At 50.5% G+C, this 12014-nt stretch overlaps 1 protein-coding gene across 3 annotated transcripts in view; it reads left to right on the forward strand.

Annotated features, from left to right (window-relative positions):
* The window catches only part of LOC106604032 (uncharacterized), a 64523-nt gene that overhangs the window by 31689 nt on the left and 20820 nt on the right, over window positions 1-12014 (forward strand). The window lies entirely within an intron of this gene.

A 12014-nucleotide genomic window follows, 5' to 3' on the forward strand; every position in this document is an offset into this window, starting at 1 on the left:
AAAGTCGGAATATAAATCACTCCTTACCCGGTATCTCATTCTGACGCTATACAACTTTGTATGTGTTGTCTGTTAGCAACCTTGTTATTTACAACGTTTTTGGAACAGATTCCTGTTGGAACGTTCCACAAATTACACCCACCCCAGTAGTGCTGTGTAGTTTCACTTCTCTGATCATTCATTAGTGAAGTCACAGCCATGCTGTTAGGTTGTATTGCCCTGTGCAGCAGAGAACCAATTGAAGCCATATTATTTACAGCTTATGTAATTGGAGGTTGTATAAAGCTTTTACCTTCCATTTACTATTGAATTTAATTTCCTCCTAATCAGAACCACACACACTCTTTGTTAACACAATTGTCAAGCCGTACACTGTGCTGTGCTGTGCTGTGCTGTGCTGTGCTGTGCTGTGCTGTGCTGTGCCGTTACTGCTCTATGTGAATCAGCGTCAATAAACAACCTCAACTGGAATCCTGCCGGTCTGTCATCTGTGCTCTTACAAGCAGCTGGGAGAGAGCACATAGGGCTAAGTAAAACCCAACCCTAAAGAACATACAGTCCGCCAAGTCCTCAACTACAGACATGCCAACGCACAGTCATACTCGTCCATTATCAACAGAAACTCTGCTGTCAAAGACATGCCTCACTACCAGACCCCTGGTCAGACACGTCAACACACAGTCAAACTGGTTCCTTATCAGCAGCAACTCTGCTGGCTCTGTCAAAGACATGCCTCACTGCCAGACCTCTGGTCAGACATGCCAACGCACAGTCAAACTGGTCCCTTATCAGCAGCAACTCTGCTGGCTCTGCCCAAGACATGCCTCACTGCAGGCTGGAGATCTAGACAGAGGAGAGAGAGATAAGAGGAGAGTTGAAAGGGAGAGAAGGAGAGACAGGAGCGTTGAAGAGAAAAGAAGGAGAGAGATGGTGTCTTTTGTGAGAAGTTGTTTTTGCACTGCTGTGTATAGCCTGCAAAACTGTGTAGCTGTCGTTCATTCGTTTTCTTGTTTTTGTGTAATGATCTAATAAAAGTAATATGAGCATTCACGTACCAGCTACATTTTGGTCTACTCACTACGAGAAGCAGCCCCAAAAATATGTTTGGGGGTGGCACACGGGTAGTTTGGCTGGGCCAGGGTTGAGCCCTAAGCCAACTCCCCGTGCTTACCAGAGGCAGCGTGGTACTGGTCAGGCCCCGTGCTATGGGGTGATGCGCAAGGCGTCAAGGCCGAGCATCCACAAGCCGGTGTGCTCGGTGCCAGCTTCCCGCATTTTCCGGGGGGAAGCGGGCACCCAGCCAGTACGGGTGGTCCCAGTCCTGAGCTCGAGACCGCCAGTGCGCCTCCGCGGCCCAGTGTATCCTGTTCCCGCTCCCCGCACTAGCCGTGTCTCCAGTCTGGCGCCTCCAAAGCCAGCACCACGCACCAGGCCTCCAGTGCGTCAGCCCAGTCCAGTACGTCCTGTTCCCGCTCCTGGCACTAGCCTTGGGGTGCGTGTCTCCAGTCTGGTACCTCCAGTACCAGCCCCATGCACCAGGCCTCCAGTGCGTCAACCCAGTCCAGTTCGTCCTGCTCCTGCTCCTCACACTAGCCCTGTGGTGCGTGAAAATAGTCTGGCGCCTCCTAATAGAGCCCTACGCCTTCAGTGCGCAGCTCCAGTCCAGAGCTTCCGACGACAGTGCCCCGTCCAGACCTTCCGGCGACAGTGCCCCGTCTAGAGCTTCCAGCGACAGTGCCCCGTCTAGAGCTTCCGGCGACAGTGCCCCGTCTAGAGCTTCCGGCGACAGTGCCCCGTCCAGTGCGTCCAGCGACGTCCTACAGTCCGGAGCCTGCAAAGACGGCCCACAGTCCGGAGCCTGCAAAGACGGCCCACAGTCTGGAGCCGCCAGAGACAACCCACAGTCCGGAGCCAACAGAGACGGCCCACAGTCCGGAGCCAACAGAGACGGCCCACAGTCCGGAGCCGACAGAGACGGCCCACAGTCCGGAGCCGACAGAGACGGCCCACAGTCCGGAGCCGACAGAGACGCCCTTCAGTCCAGAACCGGCGCAGCCAGAGTCGCCCTCCAGTCCGAAACCGGCGCAGCCAGAGTCGCCCTCCAGTCCGAAACCGGCGCAGCCAGAGTCGCCCTCCAGTCCGAAACCGGCGCAGCCAGAGTCGCCCTCCAGTCCGGAGCTTCCAGAGTCGCCCTCCAGTCCGGAGCTTCCAGAGTCGCCCTCCAGTCCGGAGCTTCCAGAGTCGCCCTCCAGTCCGGAGCTTCCAGAGTCGCCCTCCAGTCCGGAGCTTCCAGAGTCGCCCTCCAGTCCGGAGCTTCCAGAGTCGCCCTCCAGTCCGGAGCTTCCAGAGTCGCCCTCCAGTCTGGAGCTTCCAGAGTCGCCCTCCAGTCCGGAGTTTCCAGAGTCGCCCTCCAGTCCGGAGCTTCCAGAGTCGCCCTCCAGTCCGGAGTTTCCAGAGTCGCCCTCCAGTCCAGAGCTTCCAGAGTCGCGCTTCAGCTCGAGGTCTACAGCGACGCGCATCAGCCCGAGGTCTCCAGCGACGCGCATCAGCCCGAGGTCTCCAGCGACGCGCCTTAGCCATGAGCCTTCAGCAGGGGTGGACAGGTTACGTTGGGGACTAAGGCCAGAGCCTGAGCCACCTCCGTGGTACGAGGATTGGGGAGGGGGGAGGTGTTGCACTAGAACCGTCGGTGATGGTGGCCACCCTCCCTTCCCTCCCCTGTAGTTTTGGGATTTATTGTTATGGGTTATTGTTTTGTTAGTTTTTTGTTTCAGGTGCTTCCGGGGTCTGCAACTTTGGGGGGGGTACTGTCACGTTCTGACCAGTATAAGGGGTTATTTGTTAATGTAGTTTGGTCAGGGCGTGGCAGGGGTGTGTTTGTTTTGTGTTATCGGGGTTTTTGGGTATGGTTCTATGTTTTTGTATTTCTATGTTTTTTCTATGTTGTGTATTTCTTTGTGTTGGCCTGCTATGGCTCTCAATCAGGAACAGCTGTACATCGTTGTTGCTGATTGGGAGCCATACTTAGGTAGCCCTTTTTCCCCCTGTCTTTTGTGGGAAGTTGTTTTTGCACTGCTGTGTTTAGCCTGCAAAACTGTTTAGCTGTCGTTCATTCGTTTTCTTGTTTTTGTGTAATGATCTAATAAAAGTAATATGAGCATTCACGTACCAGCTACATTTTGGTCTACTCACTACGAGAAGCAGCCCCAAAAATATGTTTGGGGGTGGCACACGGGTAGTTTGGCTGGGCCAGGGTTGAGCCCTAAGCCAACTCCCCGTGCTTACCAGAGGCAGCGTGGTACTGGTCAGGCCCCGTGCTATGGGGTGATGCGCAAGGCGTCAAGGCCGAGCATCCACAAGCCGGTGTGCTCGGTGCCAGCTTCCCGCATTTTCCGGGGGGAAGCGGGCACCCAGCCAGTACGGGTGGTCCCAGTCCTGAGCTCGAGACCGCCAGTGCGCCTCCGCGGCCCAGTGTATCCTGTTCCCGCTCCCCGCACTAGCCGTGTCTCCAGTCTGGCGCCTCCAAAGCCAGCACCACGCACCAGGCCTCCAGTGCGTCAGCCCAGTCCAGTACGTCCTGTTCCCGCTCCTCGCACTAGCCTTGGGGTGCGTGTCTCCAGTCTGGTACCTCCAGTACCAGCCCCATGCACCAGGCCTCCAGTGCGTCAACCCAGTCCAGTTCGTCCTGCTCCTGCTCCTCACACTAGCCCTGTGGTGCGTGAAAATAGTCTGGCGCCTCCTAATAGAGCCCTACGCATCAGGCCTTCAGTGCGCAGCTCCAGTCCAGAGCTTCCGACGACAGTGCCCCGTCCAGACCTTCCGGCGACAGTGCCCCGTCCAGAGCTTCCAGCGACAGTGCCCCGTCTAGAGCTTCCGGCGACAGTGCCCCGTCTAGAGCTTCCGGCGACAGTGCCCCGTCCAGTGCGTCCAGCGACGTCCTACAGTCCGGAGCCTGCAAAGACGGCCCACAGTCCGGAGCCTGCAAAGACGGCCCACAGTCTGGAGCCGCCAGAGACAGCCCACAGTCCGGAGCCAACAGAGACGGCCCACAGTCCGGAGCCAACAGAGACGGCCCACAGTCCGGAGCCAACAGAGACGGCCCACAGTCCAGAACTGGCGCAGCCAGAGTCTCCCTTCAGTCCGGAACCGGCGCAGCCAGAGTCGCCCTCCAGTCCGAAACCGGCGCAGCCAGAGTCGCCCTCCAGTCCGAAACCGGCGCAGCCAGAGTCGCCCTCCAGTCCGAAACCGGCGCAGCCAGAGTCGCCCTCCAGTCCGGAGCTCCCAGAGTCGCCCTCCAGTCCGGAGCTCCCAGAGTCGCCCTCCAGTCCGGAGCTTCCAGAGTCGCCCTCCAGTCCGGAGCTTCCAGAGTCGCCCTCCAGTCCGGAGCTTCCAGAGTCGCCCTCCAGTCCGGAGCTTCCAGAGTCGCCCTCCAGTCCGGAGCTTCCAGAGTCGCCCTCCAGTCCGGAGCTTCCAGAGTCGCCCTCCAGTCCGGAGCTTCCAGAGTCGCCCTCCAGTCCGGAGCTTCCAGAGTCGCCCTCCAGTCCGGAGCTTCCAGAGTCGCCCTCCAGTCCGGAGCTTCCAGAGTCGCCCTCCAGTCCGGAGCTTCCAGAGTCGCCCTCCAGTCCGGAGCTTCCAGAGTCGCCCTCCAGTCCGGAGCTTCCAGAGTCGCCCTCCAGTCCGGAGCTTCCAGAGTCGCCCTCCAGTTCGGAGCTTCCAGAGTCGCCCTCCAGTCCGGAGCTTCCAGAGTCGCCCCTCCAGTCCGGAGCTTCCAGAGTCGCCCTCCAGTCCGGAGCTTCCAGAGTCGCCCTCCAGTCCGGAGCTTCCAGAGTCGCCCTCCAGTCCGGAGCTTCCAGAGTCGCCCTCCAGTCCGGAGCTTCCAGAGTCGCCCTCCAGTCCGGAGCTTCCAGAGTCGCCCTCCAGTCCGGAGCTTCCAGAGTCGCCCTCCAGTCCGGAGCTTCCAGAGTCGCCCTCCAGTCCGGAGCTTCCAGAGTCGCCCTCCAGTCCAGAGCTTCCAGAGTCGCGCTTCAGCTCGAGGTCTACAGCGACGCGCATCAGCCCGAGGTCTCCAGCGACGCGCATCAGCCCGAGGTCTCCAGCGACGCGCCTTAGCCATGAGCCTTCAGCAGGGGTGGACAGGTTACGTTGGGGACTAAGGCCAGAGCCTGAGCCACCTCCGTGGTACGAGGATTGGGGAGGGGGGAGGTGTTGCACTAGAACCGTCGGTGATGGTGGCCACCCTCCCTTCCCTCCCCTGTAGTTTTGGGATTTATTGTTATGGGTTATTGTTTTGTTAGTTTTTTGTTTCAGGTGCTTCCGGGGTCTGCAACTTTGGGGGGGGTACTGTCACGTTCTGACCAGTATAAGGGGTTATTTGTTAATGTAGTTTGGTCAGGGCGTGGCAGGGGTGTGTTTGTTTTGTGTTATCGGGGTTTTTGGGTATGGTTCTATGTTTTTGTATTTCTATGTTTTTTCTATGTTGTGTATTTCTTTGTGTTGGCCTGCTATGGCTCTCAATCAGGAACAGCTGTACATCGTTGTTGCTGATTGGGAGCCATACTTAGGTAGCCCTTTTTCCCCCTGTCTTTTGTGGGAAGTTGTTTTTGCACTGCTGTGTTTAGCCTGCAAAACTGTTTAGCTGTCGTTCATTCGTTTTCTTGTTTTTGTGTAATGTTCTAATAAAAGTAACATGAGCATTCACGTACCCGCTACATTTTGGTCTACTCAGTACGACGGCCGTGACAGAAGGAGAGAGAGAAGTGAGAGAGAGTTGAAGGGGAGAGAAGGAGAGAGAAGGTGTGGAGGCTAATTTCTGCATTACCAAATGAGGAGAAACAAACTTCACACACCAGTCAGAGTTATTCTTAAACTACATTTTTAGAGAGTTGAAGTAGAAAAGAAGAAAGAAATCAGCAGTAACTGAAAGCTGTGGTCAGCAGTAAGACTTTTACTGCTACTGTCTGCTACTGTCTGTTACTGTCTGCTACTATCTGTTACTGTCTGCTACTATCTGTTGCTGTCTGCTACTGTCTGTTGCTGTCTGCTACTGTCTGTTACTGTCTGTTACTGTCTGTTACTGTCTGCTACTATCTGTTACTGTCTGCTACTGTCTGTTACTGTCTGCTACTGTCTGTTACTGTCTGTTACTGTCTGTTACTGTCTGCTACTGTCTGTTACTGTCTGTTACTGTCTGCCACTCTCTGTTACTGTCTGTTACTGTCTGTTACTGTCTGTTACTGTCTGCTACTATCTGTTGCTGTCTGCTACTGTCTGTTACTGTCTGCTACTGTCTGTTACTGTCTGCTACTGTCTGTTACTGTCTGTTACTGTCTGCCACTCTCTGTTACTGTCTGTTACTGTCTGTTACTGTCTGCTACTGTCTGTTACTGTCTGTTACTGTATGCTACTCTCTGTTACTGTCTGTTACTGTCTGTTACTGTCTGCTACTGTCTGTTACTGTCTGCTACTGTCTGTTACTGTATGCTACTGTCTGCTACTGTCTGTTACTGTATTCTACTGTCTGTTACTGTCTGTTACTGTCTGTTACTGTCTGTTACTGTATGCTAGTGTCTGCTACTGTCTGTTACTGTCTGTTACTGTCTGCTACCGTCTGCTACCGTCTGGTACCGTCTGTTACCGTCTGTTACCGTCTGCTACCGTCTGTTACTGCCTGCTACTGTCTGTTACTGTCTGTTACTGTCTGTTACTGTCTGTTACTGTCTGCTACTGTCTGTTACTGTCTGTTACTGTCTGCTACCGTCTGCTACCGTCTGTTACTGCCTGCTACTGTCTGTTACTGTCTGTTACTGTCTGTTACTGTCTGTTACTGTCTGCTACTGTCTGTTACTGTCTGTTACTGTATGCTACTCTCTGTTACTGTCTGTTACTGTCTGTTACTGTCTGCTACTGTCTGTTACTGTCTGCTACTGTCTGTTACTGTATGCTACTGTCTGCTACTGTCTGCTACTGTCTGTTACTGTATGCTACTGTCTGTTACTGTCTGTTACTGTATGCTAGTGTCTGCTACTGTCTGTTACTGTCTGTTACTGTCTGTTACTGTCTGCTACCGTCTGTTACCGTCTGTTACCGTCTGCTACCGTCTGTTACTGCCTGCTACTGTCTGCTACTGTCTGTTACTGTCTGCTACAGTCTGTTACTGTCTGTTACAGTCTGCTACAGTCTGTTACTGTCTGTTACTGTCTGTTACTCTGCTACTGTCTGCAACTGTCTGTTACTGTCTACTACCAACTGTTACTGTCTGTTACTGCCTGTTACTGCCTGTTACTGTCTGTTACTGTCTGTTACTGTCTGCTACTCTGTTACTGTCTGTTGCTGTCTGCTACTGTCTGTTACTGTCTGCTACTGTCTGTTACTGTCTGTTACTGTCTGCTACCATCTGCTACCATCTGTTACCGTCTGTTACCGTCTGTTACCGTCTGCTACTGTCTGTTACTGTCTGTTACTGTCTGCTACTGTCTGTTACTGTCTGTTACTGTCTGCTACCATCTGTTACCGTCTGTTACCGTCTGTTACCGTCTGTTACTGTCTGCTACCATCTGTTACTGTCTGCTACTGTCTGTTACTGTCTGTTACCGTCTGTTACTGTCTGTTACTGTCAGTTACTGGGTTTCTGTACATTATTGGTCTGATGTTCACATCCAATATCCAATGATAGGCGTGGCGCGAATTACAAATTCCTCAAAAATACAAAAACTTCAATTTTTCAAACATATGACTATTTCACAGCATTTTAAAGACAAGACTCTCCTTTATCTAACCACACTGTCCGATTTCAAAAAGTCTTTACAGCGAAAGCAAAACATTAGATTATGTCAGCAGAGTACCCAGACAGAAATAATCAGACACCCATTTTTCAAGCTAGCATATAATGTCACAAAAACCCAGAAGACAGCTAAATGCAGCACTAACCTTTGATCTTCATCAGATGACACACCTAGGACATTATGTTATACAATACATGCATGTTTTGTTCAATCAAGTTCATATATCAAAAAACAGCTTTTTACATTAGCATGTGACGTTCAGAACTAGCATACCCCCCGCAAACTTCCGGGGAATTTACTAACAATTTACTAAATTACTCACGATAAACGTTCACAAAAATCATAACAATTATTTTAAGAATTATAGATACAGAACTCCTCTATGCACTCGATATGTCCGATTTTAAAATAGCTTTTTGGTGAAAGCACATTTTGCAATATTCTAAGTACATAGCCCAGCCATCACGGGCTAGCTATTTAGACACCCGGCAAGTTTAGCCTTCACCAAAATCAGATTTACTATTACAAAAATGTTACTACCTTTGTTGTCTTCGTCAGAATGCACTCCCAGGACTGCTACTTCAATAACAAATGTTGGTTTGGTCCCAAATAATCCATCGTTATATCCGAATAGCGGCGTTTTGTTCGTGCGTTCCAGAAACTATCCGAAATGGTATATCAGGGTCGTGCGCATGGCGCAATTCGTGACCAAAAAAATCTAAATATTCCATTACCGTACTTCGAAGCATGTCAACCGCTGTTTAAAATCAATTTTTATGCAATTTATCTCGTAAAAAAGCGATAATATTCCGACCGGGAATCTCCTTTTCGGCAAACAGAGGAATAATCACAAAGGCGGGGGCGGCCAGGGCACGCGCCTAAGCCCAGAGTCCCTTGATCGGCCACTTGAGAAAGGCGATAATGTGTTTCAGCCTGGGGCTGGGATGACGACATTCTGTTTTTTCCCGGGCTCTGAGAGCCTATGGAAGACGTAGGAAGTGTCACGTTAGAGCAGAGATCCTTTGTAATTGAATGAGATGGCAAAGAAGTTCAAGAAATGGTCAGCAGGCCACTTCCTGTAAAGGAATCTCTCAGGTTTTGACCTGCCATTTGAGTTCTGTTATACTCACAGACACCATTCAAACAGTTTTAGAAACTTTGGAGTGTTTTCTATCCAAAGCCAATAATTATATGCATATTCTAGTTACTGGGCAGGAGTAGTAACCAGATTAAATCGGTACGTTTTTTTATCCAGCCGTGAAAATACTGCCCCCTAGCCATAACAGATTAACAAGCTTCCCTGTACATGTAACATTGTAAAATGTTATTTAAGTTGTTTATTATTGTAATTATATATGTTGTATGTTGTGTTTGAGATGAATCTATGTAATGCAAAGTTAGTAACAAAAAAAGTGTATTTTTCAATGAAATCCTGACTGTGTTCCAGGACCCTGCCACCTCCCACTGGGTACAGACGTCAATTCAACATCTATTCCGCGTTGGTTCCACATCATTTCATTGAACCAATGTGGAAACATTGGTTCCCGTCTTCAAGAGAGCGAGAGTTGCACCCCTTCTCAAAAAACCTACACTCGATCCATCCGATGTCAACAACTACAGACCAGTATCCCTTCTTTCTTTTCTCTCCAAAACTCTTGAGCGTGCCGTCCTTGGCCAGCTCTCTTGCTATCTCTCTCAGAATGACCATCTTGATCCAAATCAGTCAGGTTTCAAGACTGGTCATTCAACTGAGACTGCTCTTCTCTGTGTCAAGGGAGGCTCTCCGCACTGCTAAAGCTAACTCTCTCTCCTCTGCTCTCATCCTTCTAGACCTATCTGCTGCCTTTGATACTGTGAACCATCAGATCCTCCTCTCCACCCTCTCCGAGTTGGGCATCTCCGGCGCGGCTCACTCCTGGATTGCGTCCTACCTGACAGGTCGCTCCTACCAGGTGGCGTGGCGAGAATCCATCTCCGCACCACGTGCTCTCACCACTGGTGTCCCCCAGGGCTCAGTTCTAGGCCCTCTCCTATTCTCGCTATACACCAATTCACTTGGCTCTGTCATATCCTCACATGGTCTCTCCTATCATTGCTACGCAGACGACACACAATTAATCTTCTCCTTTCCCCCTTCTGAAAACCAGATGGCGAATCGCATCTCTGCATGTCTGGCAGACATATCAGTGTTGATGACGGATCACCACCTCAAGCTGAACCTCGGCAAGACGGAGCTGCTCTTCCTCCCGGGGAAGGACTGCCCGTTCCATTATCTCGCCATCACGGTTGACAACTCCTGTGTGTCCTCCTCCCAAAGTGCTAAGAGCCTTGGCGTAACCCTGGACAACACCCTGTCGTTCTCCGCTAACATCAAGGTGGTGACCCAATCCTGAAGGTTCATGCTCTACAACATTCGCAGAGTACGACCCTGCCTCACACAGGAAGCGGCGCAGGTCCTAATCCAGGCACTTTTCATCTCCCGTCTGGATTACTGCAACTCGCTGTTGGCGGGGCTCCCTGCCTGTGCCATTAAACCCCTACAACTCATCCAGAACGCCGCAGCCCGTCTGGTGTTCAACCTTCCCAAGTTCTCTCACATCTCTCCGCTCCTCCGCACACTCCACTGGCTTCCAGTTGAAGCTCGCATCTGCTACAAGACCATGGTGCTTGCCAACGGAGCTGTGAGGGGAACGGCACCTCCGTACCTTCAGGCTCTGATCAGTCCCTACACCCAAAGAAGGGCACTGCGTTCATCCACCTCTGGCCTGCTGGCCTCCCTACCTCTGCGGAAGCACAGTTCCCGCTCAGCCCAGTCAAAACTGTTCGCTGCTCTGGCACCCCAATGGTGGAACAAGCTCCCTCACGATGCCAGGACAGCGGAGTCAATCACCACCTTCCGGAGACACCTGAAACCCCACTTCTTTAATAACCTGTTAGGGCTAGGGGGCAGTATTGACACGGCTGGATAAAAAACGTACCCGATTTAATCTGGTTACCACTCCTACCCAGTAACTAGAATATGCATATACTTATTACATATGGATAGAAAACACCGTAAAGTTTCTAAAACTGTTTGAATGGTGTCTGTGAGTATAACAGAACTCATTTGGCAGGCAAAAATCTGAGAAGGTTTCATTCAGGAAGTGGCCTGTCTGACAAGGTGTCGTTCTTCTTGTCTCTGTTTATTGAAGAGTGAGGATCTTAGCTGTCCCGTGACACTTCCTACGGCTGCCATAGGGTCTCAGAAGGCGGTAAAAAGCTGAATCGTGGCTTTGCAGGCTCTGGCTGAAACAAAGTAGCGCGTTTGGGTAGTGGCTGGTTACATTACTGTGAGACTCAGGCTCGTGCCCGCGTCGACCGAAAGCTTTGTTTACTTTCCTCTGTTTAGCTAAATGGACATTCCCGGTCGGAATATTATCGCTTTTTTACGAGAAAAATGGCATAAAAATGGATTTTAAACAGCGGTTGACATGCTTCGAAGTACGGTAATGGAATATTTAGATTTTTTTTGTCACGAATTGCGCCATGCGCACGACCCTGATTTACCATTTCAGATAGTGTCTGGGACGCACGAACAAATCGCCGCTATTCGGATATAACGATGGATTATTTTGGACCAAACCAACATTTGTTATTGAAGCAGCAGTCCTGGGAGTGCATTCTGACGAAGACAACAAAAGGTAATCAAACTTTTATAATAGTAAACCTGATATTGGTGAGTGCTAAACTTGCCGGGTGTCTAAATAGCTAGCCCGTGATGCCTGGGCTATGTACTTAGAATATTGCAAAATGTGCTTTCACCAAAAAGCTATTTTAAAATCGGACATATCGAGTGCATAGAGGAGTTCTGTATCTATAATTCTTAAAATAATTGTTATGCTTTTTGTGAACGTTTATCGTGAGTAATTTAGTAAATTCACCGGAGGTTTGCGGGGGGGTATGCTAGTTCTGAACGTCACATGCTAATGTATAAAGCTGGTTTTTGATATAAATATGAACTTGATTGAACAAAACATGCATGTATTGTATAACATAATGTCCTAGGGTTGTCATCTGATGAAGATCATCAAAGGTTAGTGCTGCATTTAGCTGTCTTCTGGGTTTTTGTGACATTATATGCTAGCTTGAAAAATGGGTGTCTGATTATTTCTGGCTTGGTACTCTGCTGACATAATCTAATGTTTTGCTTTCGTTGTAAAGCCTTTTTGAAATCGGACAGTGTGGTTAGATTAA

The sequence above is a fragment of the Salmo salar genome, chromosome 04 (assembly GCF_965601325.2).
Source record: "Salmo salar chromosome 04, fSalSal1, whole genome shotgun sequence".
Lineage (NCBI taxonomy): Eukaryota > Metazoa > Chordata > Actinopteri > Salmoniformes > Salmonidae > Salmo > Salmo salar.